Below are 13,833 nucleotides of genomic sequence, written 5' to 3' on the forward strand. Positions count from 1 at the left end.
TACTGAATGATTGGATGATAAAATGCTGGAGGAAATTGCTTGTAGATAAACGAAAGCCATGCATGGAGGAGGAGGAGGAGGAGGAGGAGGAGGAGGGCAGTCACTGTTCATGCCTGATGGATGCTCACCAGGTGTTAACTGCTCTGGAAGAGACTTTGCTGTTGTCCTGTAAAAATGGCAGTGAAATGATAGACAAAACAGGTGTCAGTACTTGATAGTGAGATAACAGAAAACAAAACAGAAAGTATGAAAGTGCTGCTGTATAAATGTGTGGTGCTCCTCTGTCTTCAATACCATATGTGGCTCTGGTCCTCCCTGCCTCCCATTTCACCTCCCCCAGTCCATAAAGTGTTGTAAAAGAGAAGAGTACAAAGTATGGGGTGACAGAAAACCACCAGAAGTCCTTGATCTGGAAGGAGACCTGCAAAAATGATGAATGTCACAAAAAAATGAGATGGGGCACGAGCATCTGCTGTCTTTCCAAGGAGGTGAGCAGGAGATGAGCACAGGAGAGCTGGGAGGGGGAAGATGATGGGTTCTGCAGCAGCTCTGGGGCTCCTGTACTGCCAGCCACTCTCTGAATTCAATAAGGAGAGGACAAGCAGTGGTTATGTGGTAGGAGGTACAGGGGAATTTTCTCCTGGATGGGCCAAGCTGATCCCTGCTGTCTGGCCAGTACCAGAGAGCAGGCACTTGGTGCAGATGGGTTATCCTGTGGTGTCACTGTCTCCTTTCATGAGAGCATTTGCTTTGTCTGGTGGGCATGAAGCTGAGCAGAAACCCCACGTCAAAGACACTTTAAACATGATCTCACATTGTACTGTATGTGTTACCTGAAGCCTTGGACCCTACATATGAAAAACCTATAAATTTTGGAATTTGTAGTCTATCTGTGGAATAGCGTCTCATCTGTAAGATGCTTTGTTTGTCTAAGCCATTTTCTCTGAATATAAATGTCATGCAATATTCCTGAAGCATTTCAAAGATGCAGAAATGAGCACATAAAAATAATTATGCATGCATGGAGAATCTTGTCCTTAGAAGAGAATTTGAATTCCTAGAGTTTTCCTAGGAAGGTGCAGGCAAGAAGCTGCACATGGACCAGGGAAAGGGAACAAATTAATCAGGCTGATGATTAAGGGAGGACTTCCAGCATGTGAAGAGAGACTCTGCTCTGATATAATTGTGTTAATGGGAATAATGGTATGTGATTGATGGTGATAATTTTGATACTGGTAATTATTTTGTTGCTGATTTAGCCAGTTGATATTACAGTCTTTGTTGATACTGCTTGTTTAATACACATACTCTGTTGTTCTTATCTGTTTTTATCTTACAATGGCTAACTTTTCCTGCTTCAAAACTAATTAAACACTGTTTGATCATAACCAAGCAATTTATGCTCTTCAATACTATGGCTCTTTTTTTTCCCTTTGGTATATTCTCAGAATCATGTTTTGGGTACTCTGGTCATCTGCAGAAAGTCTGGGTTCCCAATTGTTACAACTTGGTTAAGTTCCTAATGTCAAATAATACAGCAGTTAATGCCGTTTAAGTAAATCATACAGTCACAGAATCCTTGAATGGTTTGGGTTGGAAGGGACTTTGAAGACCATCCAGTTCCAAGCTGCCTGCCATGGTGTCTTGGGGTGACTTTATGGTACTGCATCCCCTGTTGTCTGCTCTGGGGCCAGACATGAGTCCTTTAAGCTGCAGGTGGAGAGAGCTGGGGGAATGCTGCACAGTTGGTGTGCAGTGCTCGCAGCCTCCCTGGGGTTCTCTGTGCTGTGCTGTGCTGTCTAGCACGGACAGAGGGAGTCCATCTCTGCTTTTCAGCAGGACACCTCATCTAAACCAGGTTACTCAGAGCTCCATCCAGCCTGGCCTTGAACACTTCCAGGGGTGGGGAAGCCACAGATTATCTGGGCAACCTGTGCCTCATTACCTTCACAGAAAAGGATTTCTTCCCCATATCTAATCTAAACCTACTTGCTTTCAATTAGAAATCATTCCCCCTGTCGTGTCACTAAATTTGCTTTGTGAAGGCTCCTGGAGGCCTAATTCAGCTCTCATCTATAAATCTTCCTCTCGTGTGTTGTGATAATATGCAAGCAACGTGGGAACTTTGATTTTTCGTTAGTGTAACTTACTGGAAAAAATTCCTGTCTTTGGTGTGATACCTTGAGTTCTACTGCCATCCTCCATTTTATTCCTGGGAAAATACCTACTTTAACTTGCAGTGTGAAGCTTTGCTGATCAATATGTTACAAGCATAGTAAAGTTCAAGAAATTGCCTCCATTACTATCTTGAGATGAGAAATTGATTCAGCTGCATTTTCTTTCTGCTAATTCATCTGTGCTTTACATTCCCATAAAAGGTATTATGTGCTCCTTATTTTCCAGCAGCGTCATCAATCCTAATGAAGAGAGAAGACTGAAAATTTATATTGTATATATGGGATAGCTGATCTCTGACTTAGCTCTTAATTTGTAAATGTTGCTGTAGGCTTCACTTCTCAGCTTCTCCTTATTGTGCTTTGTTTATATGCAAAATCTAAGAGCTGGGATGGAAGCAAAATTGAAGAATATGGCAAAGGAGTATAAAGTTAGATTGCTTTCTAATCTAAACCTCAAAAATGAGATGGTGGTTAAAATTCGATGGAAAGAATTAAAATCTCATTTGTGAATTTGATGAACATCTGCACTGTTTGTTCCTGCATTAATTATGTTGGGACTGTTTTCAGTATTTATCTGCCATCAGTTCTCTACCTCTGGCTCTGAAATGTCCAAAGTTTTACTTTTTATCTGTGTTATTATGTATGAGACCTTTGCACATGTCTGATAATTTCTGTAACCCTGCATAGGGTTGGTATTGTAGCTCTAATGATGAAAGTGATACAGTGGGAAAAGCAGCCAGAACAAATATGAAAAACAGGAAAGGGCTTTTCTGGGTATCTCAGTTATTGTTTTTCCTAGTGTCCATCAGCCCAGCCTCTGTAAGAAACTACCAGGAATGGTTTGTCTGCACAATATTTTGGCATTTTTAGGCTTAATAGTAGCAACATTTGTTCAGAGCAGATGGATAAATGGCAAAGGAAGCAAAACTATGTATTGTGACTTCGGTCATGGCTCATGATGTAGCAGATATTTTTAAAATTAAATTTAAACATATTGTCAGGTTCTAAATAGCTGTGTTAAACTGAGGCAAAAAAACCTGACATTTTCACTCTTGGCTCCACTGATGTTAATCTCAGGTTTTCTCCATGTGTCTGAATATTTTTTCTTACAAAAAAATGGTGCTCAACTTCTGGTCAGTTACAAGATTCAATATGCTTTTTATAAACCTAGAGGTGTTTAAATGGCAGTGTGAAAACCAAGTCAGATAAAGCATTAAGTAGATGTGAGTTTATTAAAACCTTATTCCAACAAAGATTCATGGACTTGCCTAGAAAAACTGTGAGCAGACAGGATGCAAGTGTGTGATGAATTTATGAATTTCGGCTCACGTTTCTTTCAAGACATGGGTGCACACAGGTTTTAGTTACTGGGGCTCAATGTTGTAATCAAAAACTCACCTAGATCCAAGGAAATCCATGTGGTGCTACCAGTATTGATCATCAGCTGAGGTGTTCTGTTAAAGAAAGACATTTTAGGCAGGTCAGGCTTTGTGAGGGGCTCTCTCTCATGGTGCCTGCTTGGATGGGTTCATGTCTGGGTTGTGCTCTGCTGTTTTCTGTGGGCTTTTGGGAGGGGAGGATGGAGGGGAAAGCAGAGACTGGCACTGGGCAGGACAAGGGAGTTGCTTGGGTTCTTCTCCCCCACCTTGCTGGATAACTAAGGGAGGGCACTTGTTCTGTGCAAGGATCTGCTGGACTTGGGGAGTGGCTTCTTGCTCTATGTCACAGCATCACAGTGCTTGGGACCCATTATCAGAGATTTTAAGAGAATAATTTTAAAAGTGAATGTAGCATGACAGTGAGATGAAGTTGGTTGCTGTCACTGAGGTTATCTGTGGTAATTTCTACATTTTCTTCTTAAGCTTGGAATGACTTCCCAAAACCCAGCAGAGCTCAATGCAGATGAAGCATTTTCCACTGATATCAGTGAGCTGTGAATTGCACCCCAAGTTTCCAGGCCTGTTTCACAGAATCACAGAATGCCAGGCTGGAAGGCTCCTCAAGGACCATCTGGTCCAGTCTGGAAGACCTTGCATGTTTTTGTTTTACTCCATAAGGGTTCTGTTAGCCCACTCTTCCAGCCTGTTCAGGCATTCTGCAGGGTGGCTCTTCCTGGTGAAGGGTCTGCTGCCCCATTTAGCTTGGTATCATTGGCAAACTTTATCAGGTATATTTGATTCTGTCTTCCAAACCATTTACCAGCGTATTAAACAGCACTGGCCTCACTGTTGGAGTTCCACACTTGTGTCACTTTGCCCTTGGTGAATCCATGCTGGCTTTTCCCAATCACTCACTTCATCTGATTTGTGATAACCCCCTGGAACTTTCTCCAGGGACTGAAGTATGGCCGATGGGCCTGTAATTTCTCAGGTCCCTCTTTAAGCTCTTCTTGTGGATGGGGTGGCATTAGTCACCTTCCAGTCCTTTGGGATGTCCCCCAGTCCCCTTGACTTCTCAAGGATTATGTAGAGTGGCCTCGCAGTGATTTCAGCCAACATTCTTGACACCCTCAGGTGCTGAGGGCCTTCCCTCAAAGCCATGCAGGCAGCAGCATTGACAAAAACATGTGTGTTGTTTTCATTTAGGTAATTTAAGATGCCTTGTCTAGATACCTCTTCTGCACTAGGTGACAGCCTGATTGTATCTCCCACATCTTTGACTTTCATTAATCCCTCCCTTCCTGGTTGCTGTACCTTCACTTGTTTGTGTGATACTTGTCATGTAGGTTGCAAGCTCTGGGCCAGCAAATCTCCTCTCAGGGAGAGCATTCACCCTGCCTCTGGGTTCTGTCAAAGCAGCAGGAGGTGCTGTGAAATCTTTATGGTCCCTGCAATAGAGGCAAGATGTTGTTTTATTTATTGCATCAACATAACCCATTCCTCATTTTGCAGTAGGCACCAAGCTGAGTAAGAATAAAAGATTCACTTACTTGTATTTCAGTCCCTAATTTGAAGGTCTGAATCCATCCCAGAGATTTGACAACAAAGCAGTCTCTCACAATCAGTAAGGGAAAGGGATTCTTGGTTGTTCTTTAAAGGAGTTGGAGTGCTGATAGTTGCCCTCTGCCATAGTGACTTAAAAGATAGAGTAACCTGGAGATACTCTATTGAATAGAAGTTAGTTTTTTGTTGTGTTGCAGTAGGAAACTCATTGTCACAAATCTGCTCATGCTTTGGGACAAGCTGGTGCTGGGAGATAGTCACATGTGGGAGAAATCTAATTTTCATTCTTTTGTTTTGTTTAGATACGTCACTTTGAGATCACAGAATGAAAGCAGCATGACATGTTATGGCAAAGACAGCACAAGAAGTTACAAGAATCTCACAAATCCTCAAAAATCAGGTAATGTCAGAGCATCCTATGTCCAGTTTTTCGAAGACTGTCTTCTTTAATCAGGTTCAGTGCTTTTTGACAGTTTTTCAAAGTTTGGGCTTCTGAGTCCCTGTGAATTTATTGATGGACTTCTCAGATCTGGTTAGTTGTGTGTTGGCTGTGCATCTAGTAGAATATTATTTTGTGCTCCACAATATGTATGACACAAGAGATAGACACATATCTTAAAGGACTACTTTGGCTATATTGTCTCATAGCAGCAAAAGGACATTAACTTAAGGAAAAAAAAAAAACAGCAACCATGGTGGTCAGGTTTTTTTAGCCATTGGATTTGACTTGGCTCCATTGCTAGGCACCAACATGGCTTTTTTTAGAGGGATGGACTTTTCAGAGGGTCCTGCAGCTGCATTTCTCAAAACTCTCTCCTTTGGGGGAGACACCAGGCTCAAACTAACTGTTCCCTCCCCACTGAAAGCTTAGCCATATGCTATTTTCCACATACTACTACTTGTGCTTGATTTTTTTGATTGTTTATCTCTCTCAGGATGTTTCCTCCTTGCCTGTTTTTGCAAATTCTAGCATATGTTCTTTGCCTGTTTCGAAGCATTTCCACTTAGAGAAAAAGGCAATCGCATTGCACTCAGCAAAGAGTAAACACTACAGAGGTCAGGAAGAAACTGCTTAAGTGCATTACAAGGGGGCTCACCTTAAACTAAACTTGCAGGTTTATCATGCCTGTGGTCACAGCAATAGCTGATGGATTAATGTTTGAAAATTTCCCCCTCTCCCCCAAATCAACAGCAGTGACCAGAGGTTGTAATGTAGCCACATACAGTAACTGAATGAGGGCTGCCCTCTCTGTCCTAAGTTCATTTCATGTTTGCAGAACCAGGATCTTGCTGGGGAATAACAAGTGGGTCAGTTCAGTGCTAGAAGTAAACTAAAATATGAACCCAAAGACAATTTTGATGATAGGACGTGTTTATTTTCCAGGAAGCATTTGAGATTATTGCCCTTGATGTAGGACTCGGCAGTAGGGATGAAAGTTTGTCTCAGCTATAGCAGTCAGCAAATCCAGGTTGGCTGAAGAGATTTCAAATCAAGTTTCACTTGATCTAATATGCAGTAAGGTATTAGCAAATATTAAAAAAATGAAACTACTGTGTTTGTCACAGTAGTAGCACCTGTAGTTAGTGCTGTCTTTGGTATGCTTTTAGTCGCTTAGTCATGGAATATACAATTCAAGTGCCTTCTGGCCTTAAGTCAAGGTTTGTATTTTGTTTTTATTTCTCATCAGTATTGTGAGGAAATCACATCATTTTATGTTTGCCATTTTTATGAAGTAATGTGATACCTGCTTTTGTTGCAGTTCTCCAAACCCTTCAGAGTACCTTGAAACAATTCACTGACAGCAAAGATAATCAGATTTGTTGAAGCAACCTTCTTTGTTTCTTTGGGACTCATGAAATTGTATCTTCCTTAAACAAAATTCAGTTTATGGCTTTATTTAGAAATCAGCCTTCTCTTTTTGAATAACCACAATAGTTCTGCTAGTTTGGGGGAAAAACATTTTCATTAAATTACTAGTGCCATAGAATGCATTTTTACATAGATCAAAACAAGAGGAAGATGTTTCTGTTTGTCTTCCCCCTTTCTTCTCCTCCTTTTCTAGAGACTTTCCTGAGATGATCAACTGTTTTTCCTGTTGAGTTCATTGGGTTTGTTGTTTGTTTTTTTTGGGTTTTTTTTCTTGGTTTTTCTTTGCTGCCTTTTTTTAAACTTCATTGAAGTAGAAAAATTGCTCGGTTCTCTCCCAGTGCCATCGTTGTTCTCCCCTCCCCCAAGTCCAATGTGTTTTTTATTAAACTGAATTAGGACATTCTAGTCTCTCTTAAGAGTGGAAATGGGAACAGCTTAAATGAGCAGCCACATGAGACTCAGCAGCCTTTCCAACTGCACTGCAGAAGCTTAGCTGCAAAGAGAATGATAATTTTTGAAGGATTTGTGCAACTGTTGAAGAACTACCAGCATTAATATTAAAAAGCAGCTTATCCATTTTTCCTTTTCCATTTTAAGACTATATAGCTTTCTTACTATGCTTGCTATAAAAATCAGTCTACTAAATATTTTGCTTCCTTTCAATCCTCTTCCCTTTTGCAATTCCTCTATTTGCATACTTTCTCATATACTGAAGTGGGTTCTTTGTTGTTGGTTTTGCCTAAGAACGTCAACCTCTGGGGTTGAATGCAGATACAGGCGTGGGTTTGAGATCTCTGCCATTCAAAACCAGCCAAAACTGAATTGCAGCAGAAACCACAGGAGCAATTGTATCCAGGATTAGGATGAGAAGGTTTTCATCCCTAAAAACATTTGTCCTTGAGGTAGAAAATTTTTGGTCCTTGAAATCCATATTGCTACTTCAGTGTTTATTCTAACCAAAACAGCCGTGAGCTTGATATCTACTGACCCTTATTTTCAGTCTCTGCCTCTCTTTATTGCTATATCAGATGTCTTCAGGATTTCTATAGATACTTTAAAAAAATGTAAAAGTAGGTCTTTGAGTTATCATCTAACCTTTCTTTCCCTTTTCCTCTCAGCTGGCTCACCCAACCACCTTGCCTGGCATTGGAAATTATTCATTCTCTTTTGAGTACACTGCTGATTTTTTCACAGGCTTATATTCTTTCCCAAGGGAAAAAAAAATGAGCAGGGGCATAAAAAGTTATGAGGGCAAATGCGGTATCTAAACAGGGCACAAGAGCACAGAGGTCTCTGAAATTTGCCACTCTTATTCTCCTAATTCTGTGCTTCTCAGCCTTCCAGCATTACTCTAGTCTGAAGACTTAGGGACAGTACCAGCTTCCCACCAAGAGCTGTGTGTGTCAGTGCAGGTGGGTCTGTTCTTGGGCAGATCCCTTACTTTTCAAAGCTGCTCCTCTGGGTGGGGTCACAGGGGTGTAGTGGCCAGCTGAAAACTGTGCCTGTGTGTGCCCAGCTTCAGGGCTGGGCTATGGCCAGGCACTGCTGTGAGCAGAATGCAGGCTGTCAGGGAAGGAACTGCTGTTTATTCCTGTGTCTATCCTAAGAGAGCAAGATGATGTGAATGATGGCTGTCTTGGTTTAGGAATAGCTTGGCAGGAGATCTGATAGTTCTGAATAACAAAACAGGTCAATAAAAACTTTCCCATAAAAAAGGCTGAAAAATGAATAAGAGAAACACTGTTTTGTTTCTATGGAAGCTAAGTAGGGGGAAAATTTAAATGAAAGAGGGGAAAGGAGAACTTGATTTTGGCTTTCATGTTACCTGAAGTTAAGAATGAAGCTTATATTGCAGGGGCAGAAAGGCAGTCACTCAAGAGAGCCCTGTCAGCCTGTGTGACTGAGGGGTGGTAATGCACCATTAAAACATGAGAACACACAGCAATGACACCTTTCTAAGCAGGCCTTAGGTGTTATAAAACACACTTTAGGCTGCTAGGGGTGGTGGTTAACTTTGCTTTAGCAGATGTTTTACCATCCCAGAAGGAGGGAGGGAGGGACACAAGGAGGGATGGTCCCCAGCAAGTATCTGCTGATGCTGTTGCTTGTGAGTAGCTACAGATACTCCTGCAAAAGTTGGTTGAACATGGAGGAGTGTGGGCTTTTTTGCTATCTTATCCAGTCTTCTTTTTTTCAGGCTAGCTAGTAATTAATCTATAAAAGCATGTAGATTTTTAGCTTAAAGGGACAGCTGAAAAACTTGAAATAAGTTGGACAAAATGTAGGATCCAATTCCCTTTTGATACACAGCCATGCAGCCTACTGAGATGGGTTAGATTAGAGCTGTAATAACTTTACAGCCTTTTAGTGAGTCTGCTTCCTTCAGCATTTGCTCTCATACAGTCTTTTGTCATCCCTCTCCATTAACTCAGTTCTGAAACTGGCTCTGGCTGACATTCAGCCCTGGTGTTTCACAGCACACACCCAGCCCAACTTTTATGCATCGACTTATTTGTAGTGGATGTCTTGTTCTGAAATTCATGTGAATTCAGGCAGTTCAATTGTGTGACTGTCATTTGATCTGTAATTTTACTTGAGTTGAAAAATTCTGCGGGTTTTGGCTTCTCTGGTGTGTGATGGAGCCAGAAGTGTTCATTTTATATAACTATCATCTTCTTAGTATTTCACTGCCTGTTGTCTTCTCTAAGTTTATAGAATGGCCTGGATTGGAAGGGATCTTAAAGGCCATCTAATTTCAGCCCCCCTGCTGTCAGCAGGGACACCTTCCATTAGACCAGGCTGCTCAGAATGCAGCCTGGTCTTACACATTTCCAGGGATGAGACATCCACAACTTCTCTGGGCAATCTGTTCCAATGCCTCATCACCCTCACAGTAAAGCATTTCTTCCTAGTACATAATCTAAACCTACTCTCTTTCAGTTTGAAGCCATTCCTCCAAGTCCTGTCACTACATGCTCTCATAAAAAGTCCCTCTCCATTATTCTCAGAGGCTCCCTTCAGGTACTGGAAGGCCACAATTAGATCACTGCAAGCTCTCCTCCAGGCTGAACAATCCCAGTTCTCTCAGCATTTCCTCATAGGAGAGGTGCTCCATCCCTGTAATCATCTTGGTTGCCTCCTCTGGATTCACTCCAACAGGTCCATGTCCTTCCTGTGCTGGGAACCCCACAGCTGCTTCTGGCTCTATGGTGATAGAGTTTACAAAAGAGAAAAATTGGATCACCTTTATTGAAGACTGGTATTTCCTTCCCATTTCAAGTTTACCAGAATTAAGTTATGGCATGCTTCCAGGAGAGCCTATTTGTATTGCCTTTCAGTTACTTGTGCTTGAAGAGGGAGACAGCTGGAGTGTGTAAAGGCTTTTCAGCCAGCTTGGTGGGCCCCTGGCTTTCAGTCTGGAGAATGGAGCTGTGCAAGTTGCAGGGGACCTTGTTGAAATGATGAGAAAAGAATTGGAGCAAACCCTTGTCTCTGTTGAAATCAATTGAACTACCATTAGCCTGACTCCAGATTTCATCCATAAACTTAAGTAGGGTGTTTCTTTTTCTAGGCAGCCTACAGAAATGTTTCTGTCTGTAGGCATTTGTTTTCATGTTTCTTTGTAACGATTGCATAATTGGGATGTATCTGTAATGTCAGAAATGTAATAGGTTAAGTAGCATAAATGACTGTTAGGAAGAGCAGAAACACAGAACTGCAGAACCGTTGTTGCTTTCAACTCCTACCAGGTTAGTTGTTCAGTTTAACCATTTAGTAGTCAGAGCTGTTGTGGTAAATGGCAGTGATGGGTGTTTAGGTACCAGTGCTAAACACAAAGAAGAAAAAGCACCCTTTTCTTCCTTTCTCTTAAATGGAAATAATTCAGTATACTGCTAATGGTTTCTCAGTTGGCCAGAGACTAACTTTGCTGCCCCTGAGCCTTAATGATGTCATGATAGACTTTGGTTTAATCTGACAAGAAATGGATACTGTTAGGATTTTGTTAAAGCTGATAACAAATGCTGTGTATACAGCATCAAGCCCCTGAGTTTAAGCCTTTAGTTCGAGTACTAAAAAACATTTGGTATCTAAGGGACTGGTTGATTACTGATTATGCTTTTATCAATGTGCATATCTGGGTTTTTTCTATTACCTGGAGGTAGAATAACAATGCTTTTTAAACATTTGCATTTTTTTCTCTCCAGATCAGTGATGCCTTTGAAAGGAATGTTTTCATCTTTCTTTTATTTTTATTTTGGGGGAGGGGAGATGGGTGTTTGAAAACAATGCAATTTTTTTCAAATGTGATTCTCATAGTGACTAAACTTTCCAGTCTTTTTGCGACTTGATTGGTATTTTAATGTGATATCCCTTTATATTTTTTAGAGCTTTTTACAAATGTTTCTCTATGACTCTGATGATAACTCTGTAATCTACCTGACAGCAGCATGTCCCACCTTTCAAACCAGGGCTGAGTTGAGGATGCTAGAGCTGCTGAAGAGGAAATGCTAATGAATAATTTTTTAATTTATATTTTTTTATTCTGAGAGAGAGGAAGAAAGGTGTCTGTGCTGATGCCACAGATATGAAGCCTCTTGACTGCTTTCCAGTGTTCTGTAACCTGTGACAGGTAACCCCCAGGTGAAAGGGTGCAGTAAGTGGAACTTGGCACATGCCCAAGGGACATCGCTTTTTGTGGTGACTACAGCACTAGCTGTGGCTGCTGGTACAGTCCACAGCATCTGCCACTGTGGTGCTCCTGCCTGTGGGAAGAGAAGGGCTCAGGGGCCTGGTTGGCCCCTTGATACATTTTTGTAATGAAATCAGGTTGTTTGCTGCCTTAAGTCTCTTACTGTCCTTACTCCTGGAATTCTTGTGGTCTTTTAATTGTTTCCTGAGACATCTGTTCTCCCTCATTGGTTTGTATTGTTCTTGTCCTTTGACTAATATTTGTTACTTCAGACTTTAAAAGAAGGGCCAAATTCAGGGAACTTGGTGTGAATTACAGCTCTGCTAATAGGTGAAATGGGACATAGCTCCTATACAAATGATGTGCCTATAGATCCAGTAGTACTGTTTTTATGGGAAGATGTGTTCCGAGCATCTTGACTGAGCTTCCTTAACTTGGCAGGCATAAAAGGAGATGCACGTTCCCTCTCTTCCTCTAAATGTTGATGGCCTTTCAGTGTGAAACACCATACAGTGTTTATTTTTATGCCCTTTTAATGTTTTGTGGAGGGTTTGTTTAGTTTCCCTTCATAATTTTTAATAGGAAGTCTTTGAAGTTGGGTCGTGGATGAAAAACCCTGTTGGCAGCCTGACTATTCATTGTTGACTCCTATCTTCTTTAATTTTTCATCTATAAAAATCTGGAAGGGAGTGTGTTCAGAGAAACTGTGAAGCAATGTATATTTCTGGAAAGGGGAAATAAACTTGCAATTATTCTCAGCTATTATTTGTCACGTGAAGTTGTTCATACTAATGTCTGCAGATGGTTTACACAAAAACTATACACACTGCAAAGGCTCTTCATTGGGAGTATGGCTTTCTGTTATACATTATGCTAGAATGGAAAAGGTTTTTTTCTGCCTGCAGCTATGTATTGCCCTTATTTGCTGTTGCTAGCACAAACTCTCCTTAATATGCATCCAGCAATGGTTAAAATTTTCTCCATCGGTGACTTCACATTTATCCACATCAATGGAGGATTCTTCTCAGGTTAGAAAGGTAAGCACATCAGTGTGCAGGAGTCTTTGGTGGAGAGCAATGCATTTAGAAAATCAGATGTGAAGGGAGCAGAGTTAAGGTTTTGGTTTAATATTTCTATGTTCTTGCTCAAGTTCAGGGTCTGCTTTTATTTTAAAATGTATTTATGAGTGCATAAGCATTTTGTACCTCTGTACATATGTGTGACTGTAGACACAGTGATTGCTTCATATTGTGGAGTAGTAAAACAATCCTATCATGTGCTTATGTATTTTTTTATTCTTCAGAAACAGTACAGACATCTGTAAAATGTTATTTGAGTTACAGTTTATGCACTAAAAATTATAAAAGGCTGCATCCAATATAAATTTGTCTGTTAAAATCATGCAACACAAAGAAGGAGGAGTGAGAAGGTAGAACAGAAGTTGGAGTTCAGCATTCCTGATGTAAGGTGACTGGTCAGAAATTATTTCAATTGACTGGTTTGATCTTAGCAGACATACTCCAGGTCAGTCGGCCTCACTTGCATCCCTGGAAAGGTGATGAAACAGCTCATCCTGGATGCCAGCTCTGAGGGTGTGAGGGAAAAGAAGGTTATCTGGAGTAGTCAACAGGGATCCACCAAGGAGAAGTAATATCTGATAGCCCTCTGTGATGGAATGTCTGGCTGTGTGGGGAGATGAGGGAAGAGCAGTGCCTACCTGACTTCAGCAAGGCTTTTGACACTGTCTCCCATAACATCCTCATAGGTAAACTCAGGAAGTGTGGGTTAGATTGGTGAGGTGGATTGAGAACTGCCTGAAGGGATGGTCCCAGAGTTGTGGACAGTGGTGCAGGGTCTGATTGCAGGCCCATTGCTAGTGGTGTTCCCTAGGGGCCAATACTGGGTCCAGCCCTGTTCAACTTATTTCTCAGTGGTCTGGATGAAGGGACAGAATATACTCTCAGCAAGTTTGTTCCTGATGCAGAGCTGGGAGGAATGTCTGATTTGCCAGAAGCCTGGGTAGCTATTCAGCAAGAGCTGGACAGGCTGGAGAGTTGGGTGGAGAGATCTTAATGAAGTTCCATGAAGGCAGGTGCAGGGTGCAAGAGGGAAGAATAGCTCCTTAAACCAGCCCAGGGGGCCCAGCTGCTGGAA

General features: G+C 41.4%; 1 protein-coding gene across 8 annotated transcripts in view; it reads left to right on the top strand.

Moving 5' to 3' along the window:
• Nucleotides 1-13,833, top strand: part of TRERF1 (transcriptional regulating factor 1) — a 97,775-nt gene that overhangs the window by 62,748 nt on the left and 21,194 nt on the right. For all 8 annotated transcript variants that reach the window (XM_063152123.1, XM_063152124.1, XM_063152119.1 and 5 more), the window contains one exon: nucleotides 5,422-5,519. The gene's annotated coding sequence lies outside the window, so the exon portion shown is untranslated. The remainder of the gene's footprint in view (nucleotides 1-5,421; nucleotides 5,520-13,833) is intronic.

Source organism: Melospiza melodia, chromosome 3 (genome assembly GCF_035770615.1).
Source record: "Melospiza melodia melodia isolate bMelMel2 chromosome 3, bMelMel2.pri, whole genome shotgun sequence".
Classification (NCBI taxonomy): Eukaryota; Metazoa; Chordata; class Aves; order Passeriformes; family Passerellidae; genus Melospiza; species Melospiza melodia.